Genomic DNA, 13,235 nt, shown 5'->3' with positions numbered 1-13,235 from the left:
GATGCAGGACTCGACCCCTGGGATCATGACTGGAGTTGAAGGCAGACGCTCAACCGACTGAGCCACCCAGGCATCCCGAAAAAAATTTTTTTTAAATTAACATTTTGCAACCCCCAGTGAAATAATTGATGAAAGATCATCAATGCCTGCTAAAACTTAGATTTTAGCTATTTGACAATAGGCTATTTCCACTGTGACAATGTATCACCCCACAGCTTATTTGTTAATTGCAAAGGAGAAACAGATCTTTTTTCCAATAGTGAGAGCTGGCTATCTGTCACCCCCTCACTGGTTGATCAACATCAGCATTATTTACAGAGAGACCCCTGACATGATGTGTCTATAGAAATGATACAATGTGAGGTACCCCAACATGACCTATGAAGCTCTGTATTTTGCCCCAAAATATTTATCCCAAATATAATGAGGACTTGAGACCTAGTTTCCAATTTATAGGAAATACACAAGACAGAGGAGTAAGTTAAATAACACCACAAGCAATTAGACAATGACAGAATGTAAGACATTACTCAAGACAGTTGGCCTTGTTACTTCAAAACATCAGTGCCATGGAAGATAGGAGGGAGGGGGCACTGCTGTTCTAGGTTAGAGGAGACTGAAGAGCTGTAAGACCAAAACACTTTATGTGAAACGTCAGTGGATTCTTGTTAAAAAAAAAAGCTATAAAATGGGCAATTTTGATTATCTGATTAGGGGGCTGCCTTGTGGCTCAGTCGGTTAAGTATCTTAGTCTTGGTTTCGGCTCCAGTTATGATCTCAGGGTCATGAGATCAAGCCCTGCATGGGGCTCAGTGCTCAGCAGGGAGTCTGCTTGAGATTCTCTCCCTCTGCCCCTCCGCCTCCCCCTCTTAAATAAATAAATAAATAAATAAATAAAATTTTAATTATGAAAATGTTCAAATATATAGAAAAATTGAAAGAATAATACAACGATCAACCAAATACTCAGATTTAATAACTGCTAACATTTCCCATATTTGCTTTACCTACACATAGGCATGTGTGTACTTTTTTTGTTGTTTTTTTCCTAAACCTTTTGAAAATAAGTGTTAGACATCATGACACTTCAGCAGTACATATACTTCAGCATGCATGCCCCAAAAAGGATGTGTCCTTCCTAACCAAATCATTATCGCACATAGGAAAATGAATAATAATTCCCTAATATTGAATTTCTACTCCATAATCAGATGTCCTTTTTTTTAAATAATGGTTTTATTTATTTATTTATTTATAAATAATAAAGAGAGAGAGAGTGTGAGCCGGGGCAGGGGGCAGAGAGAGAGAGAGAGAATTTTAAGCAGATTCCCTGATGAATGCAGAGCCCAACTTGGGCTCTCTCCCACGACACTGAGATCATGACCTGAGCTGAAATCAAGGGTCAGAGGCTTAACTGACTGAGCCACCCAAGCACCCCTAAAATTTATTTTAAAAAATCAAAATCAAAATTACCGTCCCTGTGCCAGTGACTGCAAATTTTATTTATTTATTCTTAAAATATTTTATTTATAAGTAATCTCTACACCCAGTGTGGGACTCAAACTTACAACCCCAAGATCAAGGGTTGCATGCTCTGCCAACTGAGCCAGCCAGGCTCCCCTCCAAATTTTGTTTCTACAGCTGAGACCTTTCCTCTGAGCCTGGGAGAAAATATACTAAAAATGTCACCAGTGGTTATATTTGAGTAGTGTGATTATGGGTGATCTTTTCTCTTCTTTCTACTTTCTATATTTTTCCAGATTTCATTGGGCATATATTACTCTTCTGATTAAAAAAAAAAGAACTTGTCATAAGTAAATGTATACAAATTTGAAGACAAGATTAGATGATCCATCAGAATACCAACAATAAATTTGTTGGGATTGTATGCAATTGTGGGGTTTCTTTTAAGCTTTAAATGTTCTGTAACAGTATTCTAAATCTATGCTGGGTCTTAGAATCACTTGGGAAATTTTTACAAACAGCTTTATTTTATTTTTTTAAAAAAAGATTTTATTTATTTATTTATTTATTTATTTATTTATTTTTAAAGATTTCATTTATTTGACAGAGAGATAGAGAGCACAAGTAGGCAGAGAGAGAGGGAGAAGCAGGCTTCCTGCCGAGCAGGGAGCCCAATGTGGGGCTCGATCCCAGGACCTTGGGATCACGACCTGAGCCGAAGGCAGCCGCTTAACCAACTGAGCCACCCAGGCGCCCCAAGATTTTATTTATTTATTTGACAGAGAGAGAGAGAACACAAGCAGGGGGAGTGGGAGAGGGAGAAGCAGGCTTCCCGAGGAGCAGGGAGCCTGTTGCGGGGCTTGATCCCAGGACCCTGAGATCATGACCTGAGCCGAAGGCAGACACTTAACGACTGAGCCACCCAGGCGCCCCTACAAACAGCTGTATTAAGAAGGAAATGACAAAATAAACTGTTCATATTTAAAGTGTGCAATTTGATAAACTTTAACATATGTAAAGACCCATGAAACCAAATATATCCATCACTTCCCAAAGTTTCCTCATGTTCCTTTACAATCCCTTCCTTCTGCCATGTCCCAGGAGATCACTGATCTGCTGTCTATCACCATAGATCAGTTTAGATTTTTTAGAATTTTATATAAATGAAATCACACAGTATGTACTCTTTTGTGTCTGGTTTCTTTACTCAGCACAATTATCCTGAGCTTCATCCATACTGTAGCATGTATCAACAGGTCATTTCTTTTTATTGGTGAGCAGTATACCATTGAATGGATATACCACCATTTGTCTATCCATTCACCAGTTGATGGACCATTGGATTGTGTCCAGTTTTTGGAATATGTACTCACTGGAATAAAGCTGTTGTGAACATTCATATACGAATCTTTGTATGGACATATGCTTTCATTTCTCCTGGCTACATGCCTAGGAATGAAATTTCTATATAAAAGGTAAATGTACTTTTAACTTTTTAAGAAACTGCTGAATTAACTTCCAAAATCATTGTACAATTTTATATTCCCAACCAGCAGCGTAAAAGAGTTCCAGCTCCTCCAACTCTTGCTGTGGTCAGCTTTACTAATCTTAGCCATTCTAATAGGTGTATAGAGGTTTCTCTTTTTTTAACATTTTTTTCTAAGTTTTATTTATTTAAGTAATCTCTACATCCAACACGGGGCTCAAACTCATGACCCCCAGATCAAGAGTTGCATGTCCTCTAACAGAGCCAGCCAGGCACCCCATAATAGGTGTGTAGTGGTTTCTAATGGCAGTTTTAAGTTGCATTTCCCTAATAACTAATTATGTTGAGCATCTTTTCATGCACTTATTTACCAACCATATCTCGTCTTTGGTGAAGTGTCTATTCAAATTGTTTGTTCATTCTTGGGTTGTTTGTTCTCTTCATGAGTCTTGAGAGTTGTTTATATATTCTGGTACTTTATTTTTTATGATTTACAAATATTTTTCTCTTAGTCTGTGACTTGTCTTTTCATTCTTCTAACAGTGCCTTTTGAAAAGCAGAAGTTTTTTATTTCCATGAAATTCATTTTATCAATTTGTTCTTTTATGGATTGTGCTTTTGGTATTGGATCTAAGAAAACTTTGGTTAACCCATTGTCATAAAGTTTTCAGTTTTACATTTAGGACTACAATTTGAGTTAATTTTTGTAGATGGTGCAAGGTATGAATAAAAATTCTTTTTACATTTTATTATATTTTTCTTTTGCATAGGGATAACCAGTTGTTTCAACACTGGTTGTAGAAAAGGTTATCCTTGCCTTAGAATCTTTGTAGAAAATCAGTTGTCCATATACTCCGTGGATGTGTTTCTCAAAACTGTTCTGTTCCATTACTGTTTCTCAATCTTTCTGCCAAGACCATATTGTCATGACTACTATAGTTTTATATAGTCTTAAAATCAGGTTTTGACTATCCTAGGCTCTTGCATTTCCATATGAATTTTAGAACCAGCTTGTCAATTTCTACAAAAAGCCCACTGGAATTTTTTTTTTTTTTTAGATTTTATTTATTTTTATTTGAGAGAGAGAGAATGAGAGAGAAAGCACGAGAGGGAAGAGGGTCAGAGGGAGAAGCAGACTCCCTGCTCAGCAGGAAGCCTGATGTGGGACTTGATCCCAGGACTCCAGGATTATGACCTGAGCTGAAGGCAGTCGCTTAACCAACTGAGCCACCCAGGTGCCCCTAAATTTTTTTTAAAAGATTTTATTTATTTATTTGACAGAGAGAGACAAAGTGAGAGAAGGAACACAAGCAGGGGGAGTGGGAGAGGGAGAAGGAGGCTTCCTGCTGAGCAGGGAGCCTGTTGCAGGGCTCAATCTCAGCACCCTGCGATCATGACCTGAGCCGAAGGCAGACACTTAACAACTGAGCCACCCAGGTGATCCCACTGCTTCATTTTTTTTAAGATTTATTTATTTATTTGAGAGAGAGAGAGATCTGGGTGAGGGGCAGAGGGGAAAGGGAGAGGGAAAGAATCCCAAGCAGACTCCCTACCGAGCATGGAGCCTGACATGGGGCTTGATTCCATGACCCTGAGATCGTGACCCAAGCTGAAACCAAAAGTTAGATGCTCAACCAACTGAGCCATCCAGGCACCCCAACCATTATTACCTTAAATAATTTTTCTATCCCACCCTCATCACCTTCAGAGGTTCTAACTACATATGTATTAGACTGCTTAAAGTTGTCTCACAGCTCACTAATGCTCTGTTCATTATTTTGACATTCTCTTTTCTTCTGTTTCATTTTGGATATTTTCTATAGCTATATCTTCAACTTTACTAATCTTTTATTCTGTACCGTAATGTCTAATATGCTGTTAATCCCATCCAGTGCATTTTATTTTTATTTTATTAAAAAAAATTTTTTTTTATCTTTAAGTAATCACTACACCCAATGTGGGGCTCAAACTCACAACCCCAAGACCAAGAGTTGCATGCTCCAAAGAGTGAGTCAGCCAGGCACCCCTCATTCAGTATATTTTAAAATCTCACTCATCTCAGGAGCAGGGCAACCCCCCGCCCCCACCTTAAGGAAAGCGGGAGCTGTGGGTGGGGAACCCTTGGGATTCAGAGCTGGGCAGGAAGTGGGACCGGTGCATGGCAGATGGGGTCCGTGAAAATCGGGACTAGTTTCTGAGTAGGACTTGTTTTTTCACTTATCTTCTTTAAAAGAAGAATGTGGCCATTAGCCTTTAATTCTGGCATGGGATTGGGAATGGCCTACTCCAACTGTCAGCATGATTTCCAGGCTCCGTATCTTCTACATGGAAAATATGTCAAAGAGCCCGGGCAGTGACTTACACCTGAGAACACCCCCAGTGAGAGGAAAAGAGAAATCATGTTTATTCCTCAGGAATACTGAAATGCCCTGGAGTAAACTGACATTCTTCTGTAACAATGTTATCAGTAATGCTTTAAACTCCGGCACACTGTTGATGTATCTGAAACAAAGTCTGTTTCTTGTTTTGTATTTTCTCTTTGGAAATTGCAAGGAGGTGGTCTCAAAAGAAATAAATTAAAAATAGGCAGCCCAGTAATAAATAAATAAATAAATAACATCTCACTCATTTCTAGATGCTTGATTTCTTTTTTATGTCTTCCATGTGTCTGCTTAACTTTTTGGACATGTACAGTTATAATAGCTGTCTTAATATCTTCTCTGCTAATTTTGTCAGTTCTGGGTCAGTTTCAATTCCTTTTTCTTCTCATTATTTCCTGCTTTGCATGACTGGTAAATGTTTTTATTGGATGCCACATACCATGAATGTTAACCTGTTGGCTGCAGGATATTTTTGTAATTCTCTGGGTATTCTTACACTTCGTTCTGGGATGCACTTATTTGGGAACAGTTTGATCCTTTGGGGTCTTGCTTTTAAGATAGCTGGGACCAAAGCAGGGCTTAGCCTAGGCCCAGCTTTTCTCCACTGCTGAGGCAATACCCATGTGTGTATTCCACCCAACGCCCTATGAATCATGAGGCTTGCCAGTCTGGCTGGTGGAATCAGGCACTATTCTTGGCCCTTCGTGAGCACTGAACACTGTTCCCTCTAATCCTTTTGTCTGGTTCTTTCCTTGTCCTTGGATAGTCTCTTCACATGCACGTGCTAGTAAGTACTCAGCTGAGTATTTGAGTAGATCTCCAGAATTCTCTCTCTCTCTCTACTCTTTGGTACTCTTTTTGGTCTTCCCAGACTCTCAGCTCTCTGTCTCCCCAACTCAAAGTGGCTGCTGGGCTCCATCTGGGTGCCCCCTCCCTGCACCATATGGCCTGAAAACTCCCTCTTAAGACAGGAATCTGGGGAAATCATAGGACCCACCTCATTTGTTTCCAGGCTCTGGGGGATCACTGTCCTTCATTACCTGGTGTGGGGTATCTTGAAAACAATTGTTTCATTCAGGGGAGTAAGGCAGGGGAGCTTTTAAAAATCCCAATGTCCAAGCCACACCCTAGATAATTAAATTTAAATCTCTGGCGTCAACATGAACTCCTCAGGGGGATTTCAGTGCCCGTCCAGATTTAAGGTCAGTATTCTATACTGTGATTTTATTATTTTGATTTAAAAATAGTTTATTTTGAACCGGGTCTTTGGCATAGGAAACATGGTACTAGAGCACATTTTCAACTTACAGCTGAGCCCCTGATTAAAGAAATCAAATCTCGGGGCACCGGGGTGACTCAGTCGTTAAGTGTCTGCCTTCAGCTCAGGTCATGATCCCAGGGTACTGAGACTGAGCCCCGCATAGCATCGGGCTACTTGCTCAGCGGGGAGCCTGCTTCTCCCTCTGCCTGCCACTCCCCCTGCTTGTGCTCTCTCTCTCTCCCTGTCTCTAACAGATAAATAAATAAAAACTTAAAAAAAAACAAAATATAGTCCCCTGATTAAAAAGTAAGTTTGGTCTCAAGCCCAAAGAGAGGCAGAGGCTGCCTGTGAGAATTCAGTGTGGCCGTTGGGAGGATGGGGCAGAGCAGGGAGCTGGGGACAGGCTTGGGGGCATTTACAGTTTATTATTTCCACCTAACAAAGCATTCCTAGCTCACTGTCTTGCTTCATTTTCTTCCCCCAACAACCCTGAGGCGAAATTCACTATCTCTGGTTGGCAGATGAGGAAATGGGGCTCAAGAGGTTGAGTGACTTGACAAAAGGCAAATCAGGAGCAGAGTTAACATTTAAACTCAGTTCTCAGAGACAGAATAAGGAGCAAAGCAGTCCTTAGCTGTGTGGCTGCCAGGGGTAAGGGAACATCCCTGCAAAGTGCTGAGATGAAGCGAATTCTGTGCATCGGGCCGCCTGGCAGATGAGCAAGAAATCACTAGATCAGCTGCAGGGGTGAGGATGCCAGGTGAATGCTCCGAGGAGCATTGGCCCAGTCCCACCCTGCCTCCTAAGGAGACTGAGGTTCCCGTAGGACTTCTGTCCCCTGAGAGGGTAGGCAAGTAGAGAGTCAGAACTGAGAGGCCAGGAAGATAGAGAAGATACCGGGTGTTGCTATGTCATCCTCCCTCCTGGCCCTTCCTCACACAGTATTCACCTCTGCTCTCAAAGAATAAAGACGAAAATAATACAGCAATGTTGGCTCCTCTCCACGAGCGTTCGCCAGGAGCCAGACCCTTCCCAGGCATCATTCTACCGAATCCTCCCTGTGATTCTCTGGAGCAGGTGTTTCTTCATCTCCATTTCAAAGGTAAGGAAAGGGAGGCTGAGGATGACTGACTATAGTCATTATCTATTGCTGCATAACAGATTATTCTGAAGCTTAACAGCTGAAAACCACAATAATCATTTATTATCTCAAGCATTCTCTGTGGGTCGGGAATTTAAGAGCAGATTAATGGGGTGATTCTAGCCTGGGGCACCCCATGAGACTCCAGTCAAGCTGTCAACCAGGGCTGCAGTCATCTTCAAGCTTCACCAGGGCTGGAGGATCCAGTTCCAAGGTGGCCCCCGAACAGGTCTGGCAAATCGGTTGTTAGTTGTATCAGTTACTTGCCATGTGGATCTTGCCACGGGGCTGCTTGAGTGCGCTTAGAACATGGCAGCTGACTTCTCCTAGAGCAACTGATCCAAGAGAGCAAAGTGGAAGCCAAAATGCATTTTCTGGCCTAGCCTCTGAAGCCACACTGTCATTTCTATAGTATCTTAGTGGTTGCACAGGTCAGCTCTAATCACTGTAGGAGGGGACCGACTATACAAGAGTAGGAAGACCAGGTGGTGAAAACCACTGGGGGCCATCATGGAGGCTAGCTACCGCAGTGACAAAGTAATTTACCCAGGATCATGCACAGGGGAGGTATTAGGGGTGGGCTTTGAACCCAAGCAGTTACTATGTCACAGTACAGATTGGCTGGAAGGAGTGGGAACAGGCAGGTGCCCACAGATCTCCCCTGTCCTGGAGATGCTCATACTTCAGGTCGTGCAGATCTCATTCCAGAGATCGTGTGGGCCAGACACTGTGTCTGAAGTGTCAGTCACTTCATCAAAACCACGTGACCTGGGCATGTTTATAAAGGATTGCACAAATCATCGCTTGACAGTGCACTTGGTGAGTCAGAGGGAACCTGGGTCCTGGCTCCGGCTCTGCCTCCGACTTAGTGTGTGACCCGGAGTAAGTTTCAGCCCGGTCTTTGATTTCCTATCTGTACAATGGGACTGTTGAATCCCACCGGCCCTGCAGGCCCCTGGCTAAGAGATTCCGGGATTTCATGCACAGAGCTATTCACCAGGGATGTTGAGGCGATCCCCTCTCCTCTTTGCCTGGATCTCTCAGACCTTTTGCCCCAGTGGAGTGGACCCCTGAGGTACAAGGGTCACTTTTTGGGAGCCGGGCCAGGCTAGGCCAGGCTGCTCAGCCCTGCTTCACCCACAGCTGGCTGGCACCATTGTTCCGCCATAAAGCCGGGCCGTTTTCCAGCCACTGCTGCCCTCAGGGCAGGGGAGAGGCTCAAAGAACTTGGTTGTGTGGCTTCCCCCCTCCCCCAGGGCAGGCCTGGGTCACCCAACAGGCTGACTCAGCCCATGCAGGGGAACAAAGAAGACGAGATATGGTTTAAGGAAAGAATTTGACATTTACTGTTCCCCCCACCCCGAAACTTCAAAGTAATCCTCACAGGGAAAATCCTGTTCTACTTATCTTACAGCTTAGTAGGATGTTTAAAAATGGGGGTGAGGGCATTATAATTTTTCAGTGCTTTAAGGACCCATATTTTAATGAGTCTACAATGCACATCTGTTTGCCTTTTAATCTTTGAAATGGGGATGCATGTAATAGTTGAGGTGTGTGTAAAAAGCACATGGTGTTGCACAAAATAATGGTACTTATTACAACGATGGGTCTTAAATTGGAGGAAATGCAGTCCTTAGGCCCTGTTCCTGGAGACCCGGTCCGGCTGCGTCCATCCCTTCCTCCACTGTCCCACCCCCAGGCCCACTCTTGGTCACCACCCACGGGCCTGTCTTTATCCTGTGTCTCCAGTACAATCCTTCAAACTTTCTCAAGCTTTTCCTCTACATAAAACTCTGAAGGAGCTGTGAGGGGGTAGCTGTTCCCCACTTCTGACCAAGACAGAGAAATTTTCAGCAGAGTGAAAGAGCACAAAAGAATAAAAAGAAAATTTCATGAGTAATAGCTAACAGTTCTCTACACTGTGTTACAGGCACTGTTCTAGGTGATTCGTGTGTGTTAATTTTTTTTTTTTTTTTTTTTTTTTTTGCGAGAGACAGAATGAGAGACAGAGAGCATGAGAGGAAAGAGGGTCAGAGGGAGAAGCAGACTCCCCGCTGAGCAGGGAGCCCGATGCGGGACTCGATCCCGGGACTCCAGGATCATGACCTGAGCTGAAGGCAGTCGCTTAACCAACTAAGCCACCGAGGCGCCCTCGTGTGTGTTAATTCATTTAGTCCTTACAACCATTTATCGGGTAGCTACTTGCGTACCCCCATTTTAAAGATGGGATAACTGAGGCACAGAGAGGCACTATAACTTGCCCAAGATCACATAACTAGTAAGTGACAGAGCCCAGGGGTAATTCTGCCTTTGCCCCAGAGGTAACACTGTCATACATGTGGTCCATATTCTGCTAGATCTTGTTTTTTATGGATCTGTGGCATAACATATAGGAAAATATATGCTTGCCTTTCCAAGGGGGAAGAGCAACTAGAAATGTTGTTCTGCAACTAGCTTTTCCTACTTCACCCTAGGACTTAGAGATTACTTTTCTATACAAGTACATAGAGATTTCCTAGTTCTTTTTATTTTTTTAAAACATTTTTAAAATACTTATTTACTTATGTAATCTCTATATACAACATGGGGCTTGAACTCATGACCCCGAGATCAAGAGTCACATGTTCTTCAACTGAACCAGCCAGGCACACCTCCTAGCTCTTGTTTTCTTTTTTTAAAGTAGGCTCCACCCAATGCGGCTTGAACTCTGGACCCTGAGATCAAGACCTGAGCTGAGATCAAGACATGAGCTGAGATCAAGAGCTTAACTGACTGAGCCACCCAGGTGCCCCCCCTCCCCCCCAAACCTAGTTCTTTTTAACAACTGCTCAGGATCTCATACTGTGTATGCTGTGAAAATATGCCCAAGTGCCTCCGAGGGACCAGGCCCCATCCTCCCTCTGGGCTTCATGTGCATATCTGATTTCAACCGGACAGCCTTTGATCACTAGCATTCTTTCCATTTTAAAGGTGAAAAAAGTGGAGCACCTGGCCAGTTCAGTGGGTGGAGCCTGTGATTCTTGATTTCAAGGTTGTGAGTTCAAGTCCCACGATGGGCGTAGAGCTTACTTTTAAAAAAATAAATATAAATAAATAAATAAATAAATAAGTGTGAAGAAAGTGAGGCCTAGAGAGGGTAAATATATTACCAAGTGAATGAAACAGGATTTGAACTGAGAGTCCACACTTCTCTTCTGTACTTCTAAGAGCCTTTCCAAATGCAAAAATGCACCTCAGTACCCTATTGGTGGGTATTTGGATTGTTTCCTATGTTCCCCCATGACAAACAATGCTGAAGTGAACATCCTTGCACATGCTTCTTTCCACAAAGACATATTTCCTAGGGCAGGTTGTGATGGTGAACTTGCTAGTCAAAGGCCATTATATTTTTAATAATGACACTGCCAAACCTCCCTCAAGAAGGCTTTTCTAATTTACCTTCCCACCAGTTGGAGATCCTGTTTCCTCTAAGAAGCACAGGATTTGGAGTCACCATACCTGGGCTTGAATCCCACCTTTGCAGCATGACTTTGGACAAGCCATGCTGTTGTGTGTATGAATTTCTTCCTCTCCTCTTCTTCTCCCCCCCCTTTTTTGTTATGCAGTGTCCCATTGTACGAATAGTCCACAATTGATCTGTTTTGCTGTTGACAGGCATCAGGGTTGTTTTCAGAGAAGAAGGCTGCCATGAACACTCATGCATATGCCTTTTGGACATATTTATTTACTCCTCTTGGACATATAAACCTAGGGGTGTTGCTGAATCATAAGGGAGATGTAGATTTAGCTTTAGTATGTATTGCCAAATAGTTTCCAAAGGGGCTGTACCAAATTTATTCTCTTACCAATAATGTATGAGAGTTCTAGTTGCTCCACATTCTCATCAACACTTGATATTGTCAGCCTTTTACATTTTAGCTATTCTGGTGGCACTATGCTCTTGTAATCCTCATATCACCCCCAAGAGGTAGATGTGTGTGTGTGTGGATACTGTTGGCCAGTGACTGACCTCATCAATATCCTCCTCTCTAGCTACCTTCTAGGTAAGGGGGGCACTGTGTAAAGTTCTGGCCAATGAGATAGTAGAGACTGCCCACTGGGTAAAACTTCTGGGAACACCTTGGCTTTCCAAGAACAGACTCAGGTTGCTCATCCTTCATTCCTTTACTTTCTTTTTCTACCTGGCACATGGACATGATGTCATCCATGGAACAACATATTCCATGAGGCCACAACAGAATCACAGAGACCCTGGCCATGACATCATTAAGCCAGTGAAACAAGCCAAGCAGCCCCCTGTGTTGAGACTTCCTGTAAGACAAAGTCCCCTAACCTACCACTGGTCCAGTTTTCTACTACTTGCAACCAAGAGCATTCTTTGGTAATACTTTGACTATCTCCACTCTGCATCTGAGAAAAGAGAGGTTCAGACAGTTCAACTGAAGCAACAATGTGCCAGGAACACTAGGGAATGGAGAAGGTTCTGAGATGCATGGAGTTGACAGGAAATGAGAGCCCTCTGCTTGAGACGACTTAAGGGGATGTGGTACCCTTTCTGAAGGCTCAGGAGGGGAAATAAGGCTGCTATAAGGACCTCTGTGAAGATTAGGATATCTCTCTGGACAAATTTTACAAAGTATCCTTCCTCCAAGTAAAGTCAACCTCAAGTCAGGGCCCCCCTTTTACTCTAGTACAATGGCCCTGAAAGGAAACATTCTGGGAAGGTCAAGAAGTGTGCTTTGTATAGAAAAAGAGGTTCCGACGCCACAGAGGAAACATCTAAAACAAGGACCTATGTGGGCGGGACCAGGGATAGGGAAGCCTGAAGCAGCAAGGAGTGATGGAATGGCTGAGTGGGGGAGTGCTACAGGCAGGGCAGGCATGGGCCCAGGATGGGAATTGAGTTTAGATCCTGATGGGAAGAGGATGGCATCCATATCTTCATTCTGCCCCAACTCCCTTTGGTGGCAGCACCTGCTGAAGGTCCCTGAGCAAACCTGGCCTGGTCTCAGAGAAGTGGTGAAGATGTCCCAAGATTTGTGATGGGGCAGCTGGACCTTGAGCTGGCCATAGGACATCTCTGTGGGCAGAGTGTCCCTACACCCAAAACATGATTGTGCTTACCATCCCCATGTGTGAAACTGCCTCCCACCCCCAAGGAAGCTCCCTGAACAGGGATTATAACTAATTCCCTTTCTATCCCTAGGGATGAGTACTGGGTTGGGAGTATGAAAACCTAGGCCTCCCCTGACTTGTTCATTAATTTGCTGTGTGACCCTGGACAAATTAGTCAGCCTCTCTAGGTCTCAGTATCATTATGTCTAAAATAGAGCATGGACTTGATCTTTGAGGCCCTTCTAGATCTACTACCTATGATTCTCTACCTCTTCTCTCTAACCCACCTGGTATGTATAATTACACTACATGAGTACACCACATCTTATTATCCTGTTGATGGACCTTCAGATTGCTTCTAATATTTCACATTTACAAACAGTGATG

At 43.2% G+C, this 13,235-nt stretch overlaps 1 pseudogene; it reads left to right on the top strand.

The window, feature by feature from the left end:
• Window positions 1-3,660: 3,660 nt before the first annotated feature.
• Window positions 3,661-5,307, top strand: LOC110579640 (annotated as a pseudogene).
• Window positions 5,308-13,235: the final 7,928 nt, after the last annotated feature.

Source organism: Neomonachus schauinslandi, chromosome 10, assembly GCF_002201575.2.
Source record: "Neomonachus schauinslandi chromosome 10, ASM220157v2, whole genome shotgun sequence".
In the NCBI taxonomy this organism is placed as follows: Eukaryota; Metazoa; Chordata; class Mammalia; order Carnivora; family Phocidae; genus Neomonachus; species Neomonachus schauinslandi.
This window is presented reverse-complemented; position numbering and strand designations above follow the sequence as displayed.